At 43.1% G+C, this 20,367-nt stretch overlaps 1 long non-coding RNA gene across 2 annotated transcripts in view; it reads right to left on the bottom strand.

The window, feature by feature from the left end:
* Positions 1-18,874, bottom strand: part of LOC123743830 (uncharacterized) — a 37,134-nt gene extending 18,260 nt beyond the window's left edge. For both annotated transcript variants that reach the window (XR_014392925.1, XR_014392926.1), the window contains exons 1-3: positions 18,511-18,874; positions 261-5,733; positions 12-77 (exon numbers count right to left, since the gene is read on the bottom strand). This is a non-coding gene — a long non-coding RNA (uncharacterized LOC123743830). The remainder of the gene's footprint in view (positions 1-11; positions 78-260; positions 5,734-18,510) is intronic.
* Between the last annotated feature and the right edge of the window lie 1,493 nt (positions 18,875-20,367).

The following is a 20,367-nucleotide window of genomic DNA, read 5'->3' as shown; positions in this document are numbered from 1 at the left end:
CTGCGACTTACCTTCAATTTCATTTGGCCTCTTCTTCTGCTTCTCTGACCACTTGTAACCAACTACAGTTATTTTTACTGTAACCAGAAGAAAGTTGTAAATAACTGGAAATCCAATCAAATGCATCTAAATATTGACATGTAGTGTGTTATTCTGTGTGGTCGTTTTTAATTACAATGCTAGCTATACATATTACACAAAAACTTTGAGGGAATACATGCCATTTTCTTTTTCCAGTGGCTTGTGATTGGTGTCCTTACCCGAGTGTCTGGAGTCTTTCGGAGGTTCACGATGGAGAGACTTCGTCCAATGCTTTGCCTGAACAATGCTCTTCTTCATCAAAATGGCAGCAGGCTCCTGCATTTCCCGCTTCCTTTTGAAGCTCTTTTCACATGCACCGCTTGGTCCAGGCTTCAGCTCCCCTATATCTTGCCGATTCTCTTCCCTTATAGGGGGCTGTTGCTTCGTATTCTGGCAGTTCACAGAAGCATCTTCCTCTTCATCGTCAGAACGCTGTGCATCTTCCGGATCTGTGTAAGACCTGTTGAACATTACGTCATTTTCATATTCACAGGGCTTGAAGTAGTGCACGTTCACTGGATTCAAAGGAAAGTTGACATTCCGCTTGGGTTTCGGCAGAGAATCGACACATTTAAGAATGGGTCGAATGATCCTGGTCTCCGAGCTGGATCTGGGACTGGCCTGTGGACCTTCCACTTCCTCTGGAGGACACCCAGATCGTCTACGAGTCCGGAGGGTTGGAGTCGGGACAAAGCTGCTCTCCCAATCTGAGAACACCTGCTGCCTCGCAGTAACTTTTGGGCCAAAATGTCTGTTGCCATGTTGCGGTGATATCCTAGCCAGATTAGGGAAAGCATGACTAGCTGGGCTATAACCATTGGGACTGGCAGGCTTGATAAAAGGTTTGGGCTTGTGTGCCACTCTTGCAGGTTTGTTCAGCATTTGTGATTCAGGTGAAGCACTGGGAGATGTCTCTTCTCTGTTCTCTCTCTCATTCCCATCCTTTGAAACCTCTGGAGTCCTCAGAAGCTTCGGAATCCTTGGCAGCTTTAGCTTGGGGGGCAGCGAGTCGTGCTCACGCTCACTTTTTGACAACGTTCCTTTCTCATTCAACACCTTCGGAATCTTTGACAACATCTGTTGGGATGTCAAGTCGCTCTCTGCCTTACATTTTAGTTTCTTGCATGAGTCAGGATTCTTAGAGACCATTACACCTAAACCCAGAGGCTCTCCTCTATCCTCCACCCACTTCTGCCTTGGTGGGGAACCTTCCTCTCTCTTCCAGCTTGGTGGGGAACCTTTACTGATAAGATATTTGGGCAAGGACAGCTTTTTCAATCTGACTTTTAGGGGTTGAATTCTTTGCTTGTGTTTGACACCGTTCCTCTGCCTCTCTTTGACAACAGGAGACACTGACTTTGCAGGGGAGTGGTGTCTGCTAGTTTTGTTCGGGGATTTTGTCTTTGGCATTTTGGGGACTTCCTCAGTATGTGTTGAGCCATTTGTGGAAGGCTTTTTGGGGATGTTTATGGAGAGTTTGAGAGGAACAGTGGTAGTTGAGGATCCCAGCACATGGAGGGTTTTCACCCCAGGGCACGGCGGTGAGTTTCTACTGCTGCTGTCCTTGTCTCTTTCCACCAACTGGCATTGTAACTCTTTGGAGTCATCAGAGCTCCTGCCTTCAGTTTCAGTTGAATTTCTCCTCTTCGGTGGCTTATTGTCCCTGGATTGACTGCCCTCACGCTCTTTCTCAGTTGATGATCCCCTCTTCTTGTCTTTGCATCGATTTTCATCACTCTCAGTCAAATGTCTCCTCTTGTGTGACGCATGTGGCTTCTTGTCCCTGCGTTGATTATTCAAAGTTGCCTTCACCCCAGAGCTCTTAGGGGGTTGGGATGGTGACCGTCCCCTCTCTGCTCTACCATGACGTTTCTTGGGCTTTTGTCTGTCAGATGATGCTGGATTGAGGGTTTCCTCCTTTTCCATTTTTTCTTTTACTTTTTTCTTTGACTTGGAGGTTTTGTATTGAGTGACAAAGTCAGCAACTTTGCCATACTTATCTGCAGGTGAACCACAGTCCTCTATAAGTGAACACCACTTGTCTGCTATGATGTTAGCGCTTAACTTAGAGGGGTTTTCAACCTTGGGAAGTGGTAATGTACTCGTCTTACAGTCTTGGTCCTTCTCTTGCCATCTTTCCCTATCCTCAGAACCAGGACTGACTTTGCTTTGGGTAGTATGTTCTTGGGCTGACTCACAGGGTGCGTTCGCATCAGTTTCAGGCTCTGTCCTTTTAACATTAGAAGCATGAACCTCAATCTGAGCATGTTGTTCATTAGGGTTCTCCTCTGTCTCCTGATCTGAATCCTGAATTGTATCTAACCAGAAAATAAAGTCAGTGATCGTTGTGACACCTATACAATGCTGCATTTCTCCCTCTGTCTTATTGTCACTGGATTGATTGTCATCCCAATCTTCTTCAGTTGATTGTATCTGCTTCTTGTCCCTGCATTGATTGTCCACAGTCGCCTTCCCCCCAGAGTCCTTAGGGACCTCTTCTGTCTCCTGATCTGAATTGTCGCTTGTATCTGACAGGGTAAAGCATTGAGCGATTGTTATGCATCTTGTACCTTGCTGCAATCCTTTCTCTCTCTGACAACTGGTGCATAGGCCACTTTCAAACCCGTTGTCACTTTCAATAATACAAGGACAGTAGCAGGACTTATCTAAGCTGCCACTTCCTATATTCTCTAGTTGCTTTGTTTTTGTCTTGTCTTTGTTTTCAGAGCATGGTTCATGGGACCCGAGTTGGAGGTCAGAGCCATTTTCGATCTGGCAAAACAGTCTCATGGCATCCTCAGATGTCAGGATGGTCAAATTCATTGGGGAAAGAGGGTCTGCGTCCGAGTCTGTTGTGAGGTCTGTGACCGTTTTGAGGTCTGCATCTGTTTGGCAGTTTGAGTCTGTTGCGAGGTCTGCGTCTGGTGCCTCTGTTTCAGCAAGCAGTTTCAAAGCATCATCTGATGTGAGGACGGTCAAAATCATTGGGGAAAGGGGTTCTGTCTCTGAGTCTGCATCTGTTGGGAGGTCTGTGTCCGTTGGGGGGTCTGTGTCCATTACAAAGTCTATGTTTGTTGCGAGGTCTGAGTCTGTTGCTTCTGCTTCAACAGGTTGTCGTACAGGAAAGTCCACAGTCTCCAGCTTGCTGTGGAAGGTGTCATCTATTTTGACTCCCCCAAACACTTTGGAACTCTCCTCTGCTTTATCTGGTATGAACCACAGAGACCAAGCTCTTCCAGAATCTTTGTCAATGTTATACAGCTTCTCGTTGACATTTAACCATGATGACCTGTAACCCACTTGGGAAGAGCTGTCAACATGTACTGGAATGGGAAACTTCTCGACCACTTCCCCCAGTGATATACCACTGACTGCAAAGAGAACCACTGCTTCCTCATCCTCTGCGGCCCAGGCAGACACATCTTGCATGATTTTCTTATCCCTTTTATCTTTTAAAGCTTCTACCAGGTTAGAGGTTTCCCCGCCCCAATACTGCTCCAATATGGCCTCTAGACAACCATCCTTTGCCTCAGTGATTGTTGCTGCATTCTCCAGATAAGTAACCAGTTGCTGCAGCGTATGTAACTTGAACTGAACTTCAGCAATTGTGGACAAATCAAGAGTTATCTCATCTGCACCGTTAGAGCTAACTTCCACGATTGTCTGGGTACCCCCGATGCGTACAATATCAGTTGCCTGAGGGATGGTGTGGACAAATGGTGAAGGTGAACTCTTGTTCATCTGTGTGATGACCTGAAGGACCTCATCATTGTCCTCTATAATAGATACCAGTGAACTTGTTGCAGATGCATCTACAGGCTTATCATACTCCATAAAACTCTCAACTTGAACCGTCTCATTTAGGACAGATAGAGAACTTGCATCATCTTTAGCTCTTTCCCACAGACTTTCCATTTGTTGTTCGTTGATGGACCAGGCCTGTAAAATCTTAAATGGCACCTCATTGCCTGTATTCTCTGTCTCCATGGGCTCTGGGAACTGCTGTGGATCCATTGGAGGGACGATAGCTACGGGGGGCGGAGTGGTGGCAACTACCGTCAGTGTCATGCACCTGGGGGTGGACTTTAACTCCAGCCGTATAGTGGAGTCCTCAGCACTAAATCTCTCAGGGGGCCTCACCTGGTTGTCTTTGGTGTTAAGATGTAGGTGCGTTTTGCCTGCTTGTAAAATATCCATCTTCTCTGTGCTGGATTGTTGTGCCTGGGAGGGGTCTTGTGTGGTTGTTCACATTTACGGGTCCATTTTTAGATCTTAAAACACTCTGAAGCCAGTCCTGTATTTCATTGAGTGAGATCTTATGTTCATGAGGAGGTTTTTCCTGAGGTGTCTCAGTGAGAGGTTTGGGAGAAGGAGAGGGAGCATGTAGCTGGTCAGGGGTGGAAGAGGTCTGGGTGTGAGAAACAAGAGCAGCATTGCCAGGAAGATTATCTGTTTGTTGTGTTATGGCTTGGGAAGGAAAACTAGGTCTTAGAATACCATGGCTGTCTGCATTTGTTACCTGGGCTGTTTTTAGGTCAACGACACCAGATTCTCTACCTCCCGTGGAAGGGAGATCCATAGAAACACACTGCTGTGCATTTGCAATGAAGGCTTGCACAAGTGATGTAGAATCTCTCACCGGACCTGCTGTTCGTCCTGATGTTGTTTCACTGTGTTTGTTGTTGACCACAGGAACAGTTAGAATGATGTTGACGTTTTGAATGTCTGGAGAACTGTTTGTCGTAGTTTGAGAAGGGTTGACATGCTTAGCCTGGAAGACCTGCCTGGGTGACCAGCTGGAATAGGCCCTAGAACATCCACTAGACCCACCCCTCGAACGTCCACTAGACCGACCCCTAGAACCACCCCGAGAACGTCTACTAGAACTACCTCTAGAACGTACACTAGAACCACCCCTAGAATTTCCACGGAAACCACCCCTAGAACGTCCCCTTGAGCATTCAGTAGAATGCCCCCTTGAAGGTTCATTAGCATGTCCATTGGAATGGGTGGGATCTAACATCTGCCATTTGCTTTCCAAGTAATGGAGATTGTTATGATTCACTATCCAACCAAACATATAATCCTGGTCAGTGTTATGGTGATGGGAAATATCCTCATGCCCTCTTTCGACATTGAGTGGGGTTAAAAAGTCATTGCTGGGGAAGTGGGGTTCATGCTTAGCCCATGTTTCTGTTCTCTCTCCACTGCGGTGTAAGTTTACATTAGGGGGTGCCTGGCCTCTCAAGGGTCCATAGAGATTGGGCCAATCCCTTATGTTCTGACTCTGAGCCATTCTGTGATGTTCTTGATGATACAGAGGAGGCGTCTGGGTCTCTTGTGCCCGATGTCCACGGAAGTCCATTTGAGAGTTTTGTCTCTGGGAGTTGTAGTGGGCCCGCATGGCAGCTTCATCCTCACGGTTCAGCCACTGGTGTTCGCTTTCCTTTTGGGTGAGGTACTGCCTTTCACCAGCTGGGGGATCACTTTCCCAGTGAGCCATATTATGGCGGCTGTATCCGTCACCATCGCTCCATTCTCTTGATCTGGCATTTTCACAAGCGTTATCTATGTTGTCCCAGCACATTGAGCTGGGTTGCATTTCAAGCATATGGGGCACCATCCTCAAAAGTTGAATTGAAGAGTTTAATTCTAGAGAAAAAAAGAGAGAAACAGTTGTGAAAACTATGCAATGGTTATCCATCAATCAAGTTGTTGATTTTTCTAACATACACTGCAACTCTGAAACATGTTTAGGACATGTGACTGCCAGTTCAGACAATATGGGTTGATATTTAGAGAGCAACGCACAATTCACAATCAACTAACACCATCAACATAGTACATACTCATATAGGAGGGGCCTGTGCCCCACAGATAGCAGTCTGGGCAGGAGGAGAGTTCCACCTCAGGTCAGGTTGACCATCCACACCTATTTGGTGTATAATATGGCATTGTTGATATCCAAGGCCCTTTCTCAGGATTAAACCAAGGTAACTTGTCTCAGGCTAATCATTATTATGACAATTGACCACACAACAACTGTCTACAGCCTTGAAGTGATGCAGAGATGCAACCTTGAAGTAAATGAATCACAATGGTTAACAGTTAACATAACAATGGAGCCTATTCATTCCTAGCTATGTAGACAACTTCCCTCGAGTCACACCAGGTTTTAAGCTATTGGCTCTTCTCGGGTTGGACCAAAGTGGAATACTACAGGTACGATTAATTCAGCCAGCTAACTTTAATAAGCAACCAGATACTATTGATTTTCTGATTCATAAAAAAAAATCTAAACTTAGATATGGGTTTTCGTTTGTTGAATGTATTAGACCATTGCCCATTTCAAGTGTAGCTTTCTAAAAAATGTAGTTATATAATATTTAGGCAAGTTAGTCAGCTAACTCCTTTTTTCCTGCTTTGTAGTATAACCCTCTGGGCTGCACAGGAAAAAATAATACATTCTAATCAAAGTTTATTGGTCACGTACACAGTTTAGATGTCACGTCCTGGCCAGTATAAGGGTTAATTGTCATTGTCGTTTGGTCAGGACGTGGCAGAGGGTATTTGTTTTATGTGGTTCGGGGTGGTGTTTTGGTAAAAGGGCGTTTGATTTAGTATTTCCGGGTTTTTGGTTTATGGTCTATGTTTATGTATTTCTATGTGGAGTCTAGTGAGTGTGTTTCTATGGTTGATTAATTGGGGTTGGGACTCTCAATTGAAGGCAGGTGTTTTCTCTTTGCCTTTGATTGAGAGTCCCATATATTAGGCTGTGTTTGTCATTTGTGGGAGATTGTTTCTTGTCTAGCGTATGTGAGCCTGAGAAGACTGTCTGTACATCGTGAGTTTGTTTTGTTATTTTGTATGTTCATTTTGAGTTTATTAAATGTTCAAGATGAACTCTCAATTCTGCTGCATATTGGTCCTCCTTTTCCGACGATGATTTCGCTATATCGTCAGACGATGACGAAATCCCTGACATTAGAAGTTGTTATAGTGGGTGCTTATGTTACTAGCTCCTAAGAATGCAGTAAAATGTCAAACGAGTACACAAAGTATAAAAAAAAAAAAAACATTTATAATAAAATCATGTTGTAATGAATCCAATTAACAACCCAAATAGGACTGTAACAGCAGTCTAAATGCAATCTATATGTATATACACTGGATGTGTAACGGGTGTCGTGTGTGGAGGACCAAGATGCAACAGGAAAATGTATACTCATCTTCTTTTTTAATTATTGAAGAAGGTGAAACAAAACAAGTATACAATATGAAAACGACACTGACAGTTCCGTCAGGTGAAGAACACAAAACAGAATACAACTACCCACAAAGGGACAGGTGAAAACAATGTGCCTAAGTATGACTCTAAATCAGAAACAATGATGTACAGCTGTTCCTGATTGAGAGCCACACCAGGCCAACAAAGAAATACACAACCTAGAATCCTAGAATACCAAAGCAAGAACATACACCAAAAACCCCGGAACACATAAATACAACACCCCTCTACATACACATAACCCCCGAACCACATAAAACAAATACCCACTGCCACGTCCTGACCAAACTACAATAACAAGTAACCCCTATTACTGGTCAGGACGTGACAGGATGAATTTACACAAGATATAATAAGAATTATATATTAGAGCGAGCTATGGCAAGAATAATTTTTTGTTGTTGTCATTTAGCAGATGCTCAAATCCAGAGAGACTTACAGGAGCAATTAGGTTTAACTGCCTTGCTCAAGGGCAAAGACAGATTTTTCACCTAGTTGGCTCGGTGATTCTAACCAGCGACCTTTTTGTTACTGGCCCAACACTCTTGGCTACCTGCTGCCCCAGTAAATAAATAAATATGCAGTGTGTATTGTTTGATTCTAGTTTAAGATATATTTATTCATGTTACCATATCTTACTGATAACTTTACATGTATAAGGAAGGTTGGGGTCAATGAAGGGGGTAATAGGAAGGGATGTGGTGTATGGAACGTTAATGAGTGTGACAAGGGGAGTGCAGATAGTTTACATTCTGTCAGAAATGTTATCGTTGAATATCAAGGCTTCTAAGGAGACAGGCAAAGGAAAACAATCTGGTTTTAGACACTGATAAAGGTAGGACAGGGAGGAGCGAGTAATTCAGTCCGAGGTCAAGTAAACAGATGGTCCCTGGGACTAAACACTTCCCTCTGCAACTGGATCCTGGACTTCCTGACGGGCCGCCCCCCAGGTAGTAAGGGTAGGTAACAACACATCCGTCACGCTGATCCTCAACACAGTGGCCCCAGGGGTGCGTGCTCAGTTCCCTCCTGCACTCCCTGTTCACTCATGACTGCACTGCCAGCCACGACTCCAACACTATCATTCAATTTGCCAATGACACAACAGTGGTAGGCCTGATCACCGACAACGACGAGACAGCCTATAGGGAGGAGGTCAGAGACCTGGCCGTGTGGTGCCAGGACAACAACCTCTCCCTCAACGTGATCAAGACAAAGGAGATGATTGCGGACCACAGAAAAAAAGAGGACCAAGCACGCCCACATTGAAATTGACGTGGCTGCAGTGGAGCAGGTTGAGAGCTTCAAGTTCCTTGCTGTCCACATCATCAACAAACTAACATGGTCCAAGCACACCAAGACAGTTGTGAAGAGGGCACGACAAAACCTATTCCCCCTCAGGAGACTAAAAAGATTTGGCATGGGTCCTCAGATCCTCAAAAGGTTTTACTGCTGCACCATCGAGATCATCCTAAAGGGTTGCATCACTGCCTGGTATGGCAACTGCTCGGCTTCCGAACACAAGGCACTACAGAGGGTAGTGCGAATGGCCCAGTACATCACTGCGGCCAAGCTTCCTGCCATCCAGGACCTCTATACCAGGCGGTGTCAGAGAAAGTCCCTAAAAATTGCCAAAGACTCCAGCCACCCTAGTCAAAAACTGTTTTCTCTGCTACCGCAAGGCAAGTGGTGCCGGAGCGCCAAGTCTAGGACCAAAAGGCTTCTCAACAGCTTCTACCCCTAAGCTGTAAGACTCCTGAACATCAAGTCAAATGGTTACCCAGACTATTTGCAGTGCCCCCCTCACCCCCTCTTTACACCACTGCTACTCTCCGTTGTCATCTATGCATAGTCACTTTAATAACTCTACCTACATGTACATACTACCTCAAATAACCGGTGCCCCTGTACATTGACTCTGTATTGATACCCCCCTGTATATAGTCTCGCTATTGTTATTTCACTGCCGCTCTTTAATTACTTGTTACTTTTATCTCTTATTCTTATCTGTATTTTTTTTTAAACTGCATTGTTGGTTAGGGGCTCGTAAGTAAGCATTTCACTGTAAGGTCTACACCTGTTGTGTTCGGTGCTTGTGACTAATAAAATTAGATTTTAAGAGAGAAGAAACGGTCCACACACATACAGTGGGGGAAATAACTATTTGATCCCCTGCTGATTTTGTACGTTTGCCTACTTACAAAGAAATGACCAGTCTATAATTTCACTGGTAGGTTTATATGAACAGTGAGAGACAGAATAACAACAACAAAAAAAATCGAGAAAAACGCATGTCTAAAATGTTAGAAATTGATTTGCATTTTAATGAGGGAAATAAGTATTTGACCCCTCTGCAAAACATGACTTAGTACTTGGTGGCAAAACCCTTGTTGGCAATCACAGAGGTCAGACGTTTCTTGTAGTTGGCCACCAAGTTTGCACACATCTCAGGAGGGATTTTGTCCCACTCCTCTTTGCAGATCTTCTCCAAGTCATTAAGGTTTCGAGGCTGACGTTTGGCAACTCGAACCTTCAGCTCCCTCCACAGATTTTCTATGGGATTTAGGTCTGGAGACTGGCTAGGCCACTCCAGGACCTTAATGTTCTTCTTCTTGAGCCACTTCTTTGTTGCCTTGGCCGTGTGTTTTGGGTCATTGTCATGCTTGCATACCCATCCACGACCCATTTTCAATGCCCTGGCTGAGGGAAGGAGGTTCTCACCCAAGATTTGACAGTACATGGCCCCGTTAAATGATGCGGTGAAGTTGTCCTGTCCCCTTAGCAGAAAAACACCCCCAAAGCATAATGTTTCCAACTCCATGTTTGACGGTGGAGATGGTGTTCTTGGGGTCATAGGCAGCATTCTTCCTCCTCCAAACACGGCGAGTTGAGTTGATGCCAAAGAGCTCCATTTTGGTCTCATCAGACCACAACACTTTCACCAGTTGTCCTCTGAATCATTCAGATGTTCATTGGCAAACTTCAGACGGGCATGTATATGTATTCTTGAGCAGGGGGACCTTGCGGGCGCTGCAGGATTTCAGTCCTTCACGGCGTAGTGTGTTACCAATTGTTTTCTTGGTGACTGTGGTCCCAGCTGCCTTGAGCTCATTGACAAGATCCTCCCGTGTAGTTCTGGGCTGATTCCTCACCGTTCTCAGGCTCATTGCAACTCCACGAGGTGAGATCTTGCATGGAGCCCCAGGCTGAGGGAGATTGACAGTTCTTTTGTGTTTCTTCCATTTGCGAATAATCACACCAAATGTTGTCACCTTCTCACCAAGCGATGGTCTTGTAGCCCATTCCAGCCTTGTGTAGGTCTACAATCTTGTCCCTGACATCCTTGGAGAGCTCTTTGGTCTTGGCCATGGTGGAGAGTTTGGAATCTGATTGATTGATTACTTCTGTGGACAGGTGTCTTTTATACAGGTAACAAGCTACGGTTAGGAGCACACCCTTTAGAGTGTGCTCCTAATCTCAGCTCGTTACCTGTATAAAAGACACCTGGGAGCCAGAAATCTTTCTGATTGAGAGGGTGTCAAATACTTATTTCCCTCATTAAAATGCAAATCAATTTATAACATTTTTGACATGCGTTTTTCTCGATATTTTTGTTGTTATTCTGTCTCTCACTGTTCAAATAAACGTACCATTAAAATTATAGACTGATCATTTCTTTGCCAGTGGGCAAAAGTACAAAATCAGCAGGGGATCAAATACTTTCCCCCCCCACTGTATCCTTCCACGCCCACAAAGGTTCTAGCATCAGGCAGGGCCATGACTACACCAGTGAGAAGAACCAATTACGTTTCTGACTAGCAACAGAGATTTATTGGCTGTCTAGATGTGCAAGGAGTTGACTCCGCCTAGTTGGAGGGAATAAATATTTGCGCTTGTGCAATCATACCTTGTCTTCTGCAGCTGTTTGACCCAGTGGATGATTAAACTTGGTGTGAGCTTTTTCTAGTGGTCCGTTTGAGTTTTTAGTATAACAGTATAAACAGTGTAACTAAAATGTGATGTACAGTAGTAGAGATGTTAGAATGGGCCATATCAAGAATACAGTATTTAAATACACAGGGTGAAACGGGAAGTGTCCAGTGGTTTAATGTATCTATAAAATGGGACAACAGCATTGGTTGTGTGTGTGTTAGTGTGTGTTTGATAGCGTGTGTGTTTTGAGTGAATGAGCATCACTTGGTAGACGGTTAGTGATGGCTGCTCAAAAGTCTGATAGCCTGGCGATAGGCCTGAGAAAAGGAAATTATGGCGCATTTCCATTGAGATTTTACCCCAGTGTTTTGACCAAAAGACTCTGAATTTTCTCTATCCGTCTACACAAGATGACATCCGTGTCTCGCTGGGCCATGCCTCCAGCGAACCTGCTCTGACTTAGAGCCAAGGTTAGGCTACTGGTACTTTCCAGCCTGCATTTACATAACAATGGCTAAATGAGAACATGGGTTTACACCTTCAACGGTGAACACCTTCTCACAAAGCAACTGTCTTAATTATGTAGAGGTTGTTGATTCTTGTTGAAGTCCTCACTCTCAGCCCTAACTATGGTAACACAATTTCCCTAGTATAACATCAGGATGTATACACTAGTGTAACACTGGTGTTACAGTAAAAAAAAAATACATTTAGAGGACAATAATATTAGCAGTGTCGTGGAAATATCGAGTCAAATATTTCTCAGATACCGGAGCTTGTGAATACAAATAGACTTTATTACAAACAATAACAAAGTCAAGCAATTCCATGGGAGAACTAACTTTTCTTGTTACAGACCTCAGGCTTTATAGGTTTCCACCTTCAAATAACACACATAGTCACTCACCTCTATGTAGATGGTTAACTCCCCTTGGCCTTATGCCACCATTATCTTCTTGTACCAATTCTTGCTTGTTAATGCCCACATCTGCTTCAGTTTAGATTATATTGGTGGCGGCGCCATAGTGTTAATACAAAAAATAATACATTTATTGCATATATACTTTCCTAGTATAAGTGCTTTTCTAATAATACTTGATTAGAACAAACATAGGTTGTTATTACAGATACATGGCTTTGGTGACTATATTTATTAACCTGTCTGGGCTAGGGGGCAGTATTTTCACGGCCGGATAAAAAACATACCCGATTTAAACTGGTTATTACTCTTGCCCAGAAACGAGAATATGCATATTATTAGTAGATCTGGATAGAAAAGTGGTGTCTGTGAGTATAACAGAACTCATATGGCAGGCAAAAACCTGAGAAAATTCCAAGCAGGAAGTGGCCTGTCTGAGAATTTGTAGTTCTTCTTTTGATTCTCTATCGAAACTACAGTATCTCTGGGGTTACGTAGCACTTTCTAAGGCTTCCATTGGCTCTCTAAAGCCTTCAAAAAGCGGATTGAGGCATCTCCTGTCTCTGGGCAGAGTATAGTAGCTCAGTTTCTCAGTGGTCTGCCTGGTGACTAAGAGATTGGATATGCGCATTCACGAGACCATGCGTTTTTTTATTTTCCTCTTTGAATGAATACACTATTGTCCGGTTGGAATATTATCGCTATTTTACAAGAAAAATACCATAAAATTGATTTTAAACAGCGTTTGACATGCTTCTAAGTACGGTAATGGAACATTTTTTATTTTTTTGTCTCGAAATGCGCTCGCGCATTACTCTTTGGATAGTGACCTGAACACACGAACAAACCGGAGGTATTTGGACATTACTATGGATTATTTGGAACAAAAACAACATTTCTTGTGGAAGTAGCAGTCCTGGGAGTGCATTCCGATGAAGATTAGCAAAGGTAATACAATTTTTCTAATACTAATTCTGAGTTTAGTGTGCCTCGAAGTTGGCGGGTGTCAAAATAGCTAGCCGTGATAGCTGAGCTATGTACTCAGAATATTGAAAAATGTGCTTTCGCCGAAAAGCTATTTTAAAATCTGACATAGCGATTGCATAAAGGAGTTCTGTATCTATAATTCTTAAAATAATTGTTATGTATTTTGTCAACGTTTATGATGAGTAATTTAGTAAATTCACCGGAAGTTTTCGGTGGGGATACATTTTATGAATATCACACGCCAATGTAAAAAGCTGTTTTTTGATATAAATATGAACTTGATTGTACAAAACATGCATGTATTGTATAACATAATGTCCTAGGAGTGTCATCTGATGAAGATCATCAAAGGTTAGTGCTGCATTTAGCTGTGTTTTGGGTTTCTGTGACATATATGCTTGCTTGGAAAATGGCTGTGTGATTATTTTGGGCTATGTACTCTCCTAACATAATCTAATGTTTTGCTTTCGCTGTAAAGCCTTTTTGAAATCGGACAATGTGGTTAGATTAACGAGAGTCTTATCTTTAAAATGGTGTAAAATAGTCATATGTTTGAAAAATTGAAATTATTGCATTTTTGAGGTTTTGTATTTCGCGCCACGCTGTTCCACTGGCTGTTGAATAGAGTGGGACGGTGACGTCCCACCTAGCCCATAGAGGTTAACTAAGGTACTCATTTTCTGCTTACTGTAAGGGTGTTTAACTGGCGGCAGAGAAGTCAGACGCAGGAGAGAAATAACTGTGTTTCCAACGGCACAGTTTATTTACAAAAAAACACAGGAAAACATAATAATAAAAATCAATGGGTAACATAACCCAACGCACACCAGTACAGACGTACACATACACTTACAATAAACAATCACCGACAAGGACATGAGGGGAAACAGATGGTCCATTACACAACATGTAATTGATGGGATTGGAACCAGGTGTGATGGAAGACAAGACAAAACCAATGGAAAATGAAAAATGGATCAATGATGGCTAGAAGGTCGGTGACGTTGACCGCCGAACACCGCCCGAACAAGGAGAGGGAGCAACTTTGGCGGAAGTCGTGACACTTACATTCTGTTTTTACATGTCTAGTGATTAACTCCATGTTGACCCAGTCTGTACACTCCCATGGATTCTGCTAACGTTCTGTTTTTATATGTCCAGTGGTTAACTCTTTGTTCAATCAGCTCTGTCTATTCACCTTTTATTTTTTTTCGTTTATTTTACCGTTATTTTACCAGGTAAGTTGACTGAGAACACATTCCCATTTACAGCAACGACCTGGGGAATAGTTACAGGGGAGAGGAGGGGGATGAATGAGCCAATTGTAAGCTGGGGATGAGCTCAGCCTTTATTCTGCTTACACGTCTTATTAATTAACCCTATGTTTTCTGTCTCAATACTTCTGGGAGAACAGTCTGGATACTGGAAAATCAACCATAGTCATGAATATTTCACCTACAGTAGTTATAAGCAGGAAACACAGATTGGAACCGTGAGAGGGACTGACTCATGAGGGATGAGGTAACCCAGTGGTGTGGAGTCACAGGGGGTTGGAATGTAGATTAAAAATGGTGTTTCCTGTCTAAGATCGCAGGTAGGTCTAAAGGCCATCAGCTCTGGAGAGGAGAACCTTGAGACTGACAGGCCAACTATTCTGCATATGCCATCATATTGATCCACTGTGCCATGCAGCCAGTAGGATGCATCATACAATTGTATTTCTCTTTTTGAAAGTTATATATTGGGGCTCCTGAGTGGCGCAGGGTCTAAGGCACTGCATCACAGTGCAAGAGATGTCACTGCAGTCCCTGGTTCGAATCCAGGCTGCATAACATCTGGCTGTGATTGGGAGTCCCATAGGGCGGCACACAATTGGCCCAGCAATTGGCCCAATTGGCACACAATTGGCCCTGGCCTTCTAGGCAGAGTTCCTCTGTCCAGTGTCTGTGTTCTTTTGCCCATCTTAATATTTTATTTTTATTGGCCAGTCTGAGATATGGCTTTTTCTTTGCAACTCTGCCTAGAAGGCCAGTGTCGCATCTTCACTGTTGACGTTGAGACTGGTGTTTTGCGGGGGCTATTTAATGAAGCTGCCAGTTGAGGACTTGTGAGGCGTCTGTTTCTCAAACCAGAAACTCTAATGTACTTGTCCTCTTGCTCGGTTGTGCACCGGGGCCTCACCCTCCTCTTTCTATTCTGGTTAGAGCCAGTTTGCGCTGTTCTGTGAAGGGAGTAGTACACAGCGTTGTACGAGATCTTCAGTTTCTTTGCAATTTCTCACATGGAATAGCCTTCATTTCTCAGAACAAGAATAGACTGACGAGTTTCAAAAGAAAGATCTTTGTTTCTGGCCATTTTGAGCCTGTTATCGAACCCACAAATGCTGATGCTCCAGATACTCAACTAGTCTAAAGAAGGCCAGTTTTATTGCTTCTTTAATCAGATCAACAGTTTTCAGCTGTGCTAACATAATTGCAAAAGGGTTTTCTAATGATCAATTAGCCTTTTAAAATGATAAACTTGGATTAGCTAACACAACGTGCAATTGGAACACAAGAGTGATAAGAGTGATAAGTGTAAAAACACTTTAAGGGGCAATCAGCAGTTGCTACATCATTTTTGTATAAAATAATGTATGATATGTCCCCACTGATTCTTGAATATAGCTTATAATTGCCTCATGAGCTTAGTTCAACTGTCGTACCCCATCAGAACCCAAAATATACAGTACGCATGTTTTACACCAATGTCTATAAACACTATATACAGTGTCGACCTGTCATTCAGGGCAGGTGGGGCAGACTTCAAGGCATACTTAAACAGCATGGCTACCACAGCAATATGCAGCAATAAGCCATCCCATCTGGTTTGCACTTAGTGGGGTGGACTATCATTTGTTTTTCAACAGGACAATGTCCAGAGTGTCCAGAGATGCAACCTCTCTTATCATCACTCAGTGCCTGGGCTTACCTCCACTGTACCCTCATCCTACCATACCCCTGTCTGCACATTATGCCCTGAATCTATTCTACCACGCCCAGAAATCTGCTCCTTTTACTCTCTGTTCCCAACGCACTAGACGACGAGTTTTGCTAGCCTTTAGCCGTACCCTCATCCTACTCCTCCTCTGCTCCTTGGGTGATGTGGAGGCTAACCCAGGCACTCCGTGTCCCCAGGCACTCTCATTTGTTGACTTCTGTAATCGAAAAGGCCTTGATTTCATGCATGTTAACATCAGAAGCCTCCTCCCTAAGTTTGTTTTACTCCCTGCTTTAGCACACTCCACCAACCCTGATGTCCTTGCCGTGTCTGAATCCTGGCTTAAGAAGACCACCAAAAATTCGGAGATTTCCATACCCAACTACAACATTTTCCGTCAAGATAGAACTGCCAAAGGGGGAGGAGTTGCAATCTACTGCAGAGATAGCTTGCAAAGTTCTGTCATACTTTCCAGGTCTATGCCCAAACAGTTCCAGCTTCAAAAATTTAAAAATGAATCTCTCCAGAAATAAGTCTCTCACTGTTGCCACCTGTTAAAGACCCCCCTCAGCTCCCAGCTGTGCCCTGGACACTATATGTGAATTGATTGCCCCCCCATCTATCTTCAGAGTTGGTTCTGTTAGGTGACCTAAACTGGGATATGCTTAACACCCCAGCAGTACTACAATCTAAGCTAGATGCCCTCAATCTCACACAAATTATCAAGGAAACCACCAGGTACAACTCTAAATCTGTAAACATGGGCACCCTCATAGATATTATCCTTACCAACTTGCCATCCAAATACACCTCTGCTGTTTTCAATCAAGATCTCAGCAATCACTGCCTCATTGCCTGCATCCGCAATGGGTCCGCGGTCAAACGACCACCCCTCATCACTGTCAAACGCTCTCTAAAACACTTCTGCGAGCAGGCCTTCCTAATCGACCTGGCCCGGGTATCCTGGAGCACAGCACAACTTTGATTCCAAAAATGTATTGTATGCAGCTGATGTCATATACCAGGGAGATATGCAGGGGCGCAACTTTCACTGCCCCCCCCCCCACACACACACACATTCTGAAATTGCATTTTTGTCCCCCACAGTTTTATCATTGGAACGTGATACAAAACGAGGCAACGGTGTGCTTTAGGACCATGTGGATGCCTCAGAGCGGTCGGGTATGCTGTTTGGAGTGTTTATCTGACTGGAAATAAAAAATAAATAATGATAATAATAATTATGTCCCCCTCACTTCTAAAACCAAAGTTGCACCCCTGGAGATATGTATACTACGGTCTAACAAAGGAATACTATGTGTATGTTGTGTAATAAGCCGTTAGTAACCCATGTGCCTCACCCTAATAATTTGGTCCCTTTCCCCCTACTGTTCTGACTTGTTGGTGAAATGTCTTCATCGAATATTGTAAGAGCTTTTATTGTCACCTTATATGGCCCCTTTATTTATCCTACGGTTCTGACTTGGTGTACAGGGAGAATACTGTAAGAATGGCCCATGTTCTGAATTCTGTCGCTGTACATTTCAAAAGTGCTGAATAAATAGTTATATTGACTACGTCCGTTTTAGCTTGCTCAGTAATGTCTTTATAAGAATTATGGATTGCCTCTTATCCACTCAACGTTCCACAGTTTGTACATCTCAATTGTCAGTAGAAACCAAGAAACCACATTTGTTTAAGCAAGTCAACCATATCAGGCAGTAAATGAGGCTGAATGAATTGTTTAGCTGCCGCTCCTGATAACCAGGTGTAGCAGAGGTAAGGTTTCAATCCATGGTGCTGAAAAGAAAGCTCTGCTGTTACGACAGCTTTATATAGGCCCTAACAGTTTCTGGGCACCGTTAGTCACCGTTATAGTGCAATTAACTTTGTGTTGTGTCTTTGCTGTCATGCATCAACAAATAAAGGGTTACCCCACCAAGATTTACATGCTAAAATCGCCACTGACTATTTAGCCTCAAAACATGGTAAAAACTATACTTTTGATATCATGGATGGTCAGTCCTTGCATCCATAGCGCTGTATATGAATTTTAGACTGGTTACATTTCTCCAGCCCCAACCCTCAGCTTTTTACAGAAACAGTGTTAGGGATTCACGTAGTTATTGTTTCTATTGCTGATTGCCGCTTTAAGATGTGTTACAAAATGACGAGCAAACACATTTAAACGGTCCTCCATATTATTTGGAGGACCGTTTATTTTTTGGGGGGACAAATATAAACTACTGTTCAACATAGACAGCATTGTTGTTCATGTCAACCATTGGATTTTCCTAAGGGAATATAGACATAGGATACTTACAGAAAGCCTGCGCCGCTCCTCTCTTTCACATACCGCAGATCAGCGGTAAACGCATATCTCCAACCGAGATTTAGCAATCAATCACTCTTCTTCTGTGGGGTTTATCGGCGATTGGCATCCAACGTTATGGCGCATTACTGCCAAAAACACAAATTTCTTCTGTTAGAACTTCTTCAAATGTTTATCTGGTGAGCGAGCATGGCTGGTACTAGCAGATTCAAGTTCCACGCCCCCAGAGTTTTCTCCGCTCCTGTCGTGGAAAATTGTCTTAAGAATAACACTTCTTACAAGAACTTGTAAATTCAATATAGACTTTAATACAGAGTAGTAAAGCCGAGCCGGTCCTCGGAACAACTGCCTTCCTTAGGCCCCGGCTCTGCTTTTATGCACATACAATACATAGGTCCACCCTTTATGTAAATGAAGTAAAACCCCCTATGCGTTCTGCCACCATTATCTTTCAACCCAATGGATAACGCCCATATCTGAGGATAACGCCCACATCTGCTTTTAGCTCTAACATAATGGTGGCTAAACTCTCCTCATATGGATATGAAAATAATGCATGCATTGCATGCTTATGCTTGGCATATATTTAGTCATGGCCATCAGGGGCGGAAATCCCGGGGGGGACGGGGGGGACACGACCCCCCCATCCTGGGAAAAATATGATTTGTTCCCCCCAATATATCACTGAAACATAACTATGTAATTTAAATAATATTAATAATACGCAATGAAAGCAATTGTGCTGATTATAGACACTTAATAGCGCGTTTTTAAGTTTCAAAACCCTTTGCCTCACAATGGTTTGATCCACTGCCAGTTCCTTAGCTTGCTAGGCAACAGAGAGGTCGTATCTACTGTCTGAAAGGCACTCAATGCACGTAACTGACGTGAGGTTAATCCAGTAAATCGCGCACACACACTAGCTGAATATGCAGAGCTAGCGCGCAAATATTAACTATTAAGCTAGCTAGTACCTATTCCATTTATGTGGCGTCGTCAAAGATGGAATCTTTGCTATCGTCAATTTATTCCAAGATCAGCATGCAGATGATGTAAGTTAGTGCTTCAAAGTCCCTGTGATAAGGTTAGCGATAAACTGAAATCCAAACTGAACAGAACTACACTCTCTTCTACCATTGTCTTAAATATATTTAATGGTCTCGTTGCAAAAGCTAAATTGTCGCAAGGGAACTTTTATTTATTTATTTTATTTCACCTTTATTTAACCCGGGTAGCAAAGATTATAGCAAACACCACAAACTGAATTGGTGCTCGCTAGCTTTGCAAATTCAGCTATTGTTGGAAGCCAGCCAATATGAAACAAACTATTAAAATTACAAAAGGTTGCAGCATATGTTGTGTAAATGGTGAACTCATACAGCTGTCAACTCTTGTCATTTTAATCCGTTTCACATTTGCTAGCTACCTTTTAGATCGAAGCCCAAATAGAATGATTGAAGATGATAGAAGCCCATCTTCTACTGTAAATAACCTACACACTGTGTGTGTAGCCAGCCAGCCAGCCAGGTAGAAAAATGGCAGAAAAATAAAAGACGGACATCACAGTATTTTTCAATACACCAAAACGCATAGTAAGAACCCTAGTAGCCTAATATCTCAAAGACTAGTTGATAAAATGTTCATAAGAAAGAAATGAAATTCTAATGGAAATGTTTCACAATGATGTCATTAGGCAGAGCAGGCAACAGATGGCACACAGACAGCAGAGTTGGGGACAGATATGCAGGGACAGACTGGCAGAGACAGGGAGTCTCAGGTAAGTTTGTTGAGTCTTTGTTTGGCAACATTATGAAAGGTTCTCAATTTTTTTTACTTGTAAAATAGGAA

This window comes from Salmo salar, chromosome 07 (assembly GCF_965601325.2).
Source record: "Salmo salar chromosome 07, fSalSal1, whole genome shotgun sequence".
Lineage (NCBI taxonomy): Eukaryota > Metazoa > Chordata > Actinopteri > Salmoniformes > Salmonidae > Salmo > Salmo salar.
The sequence above is the reverse complement of the archived record's forward strand: the minus strand, read 5'-3'. Positions and strand labels throughout refer to the sequence as shown.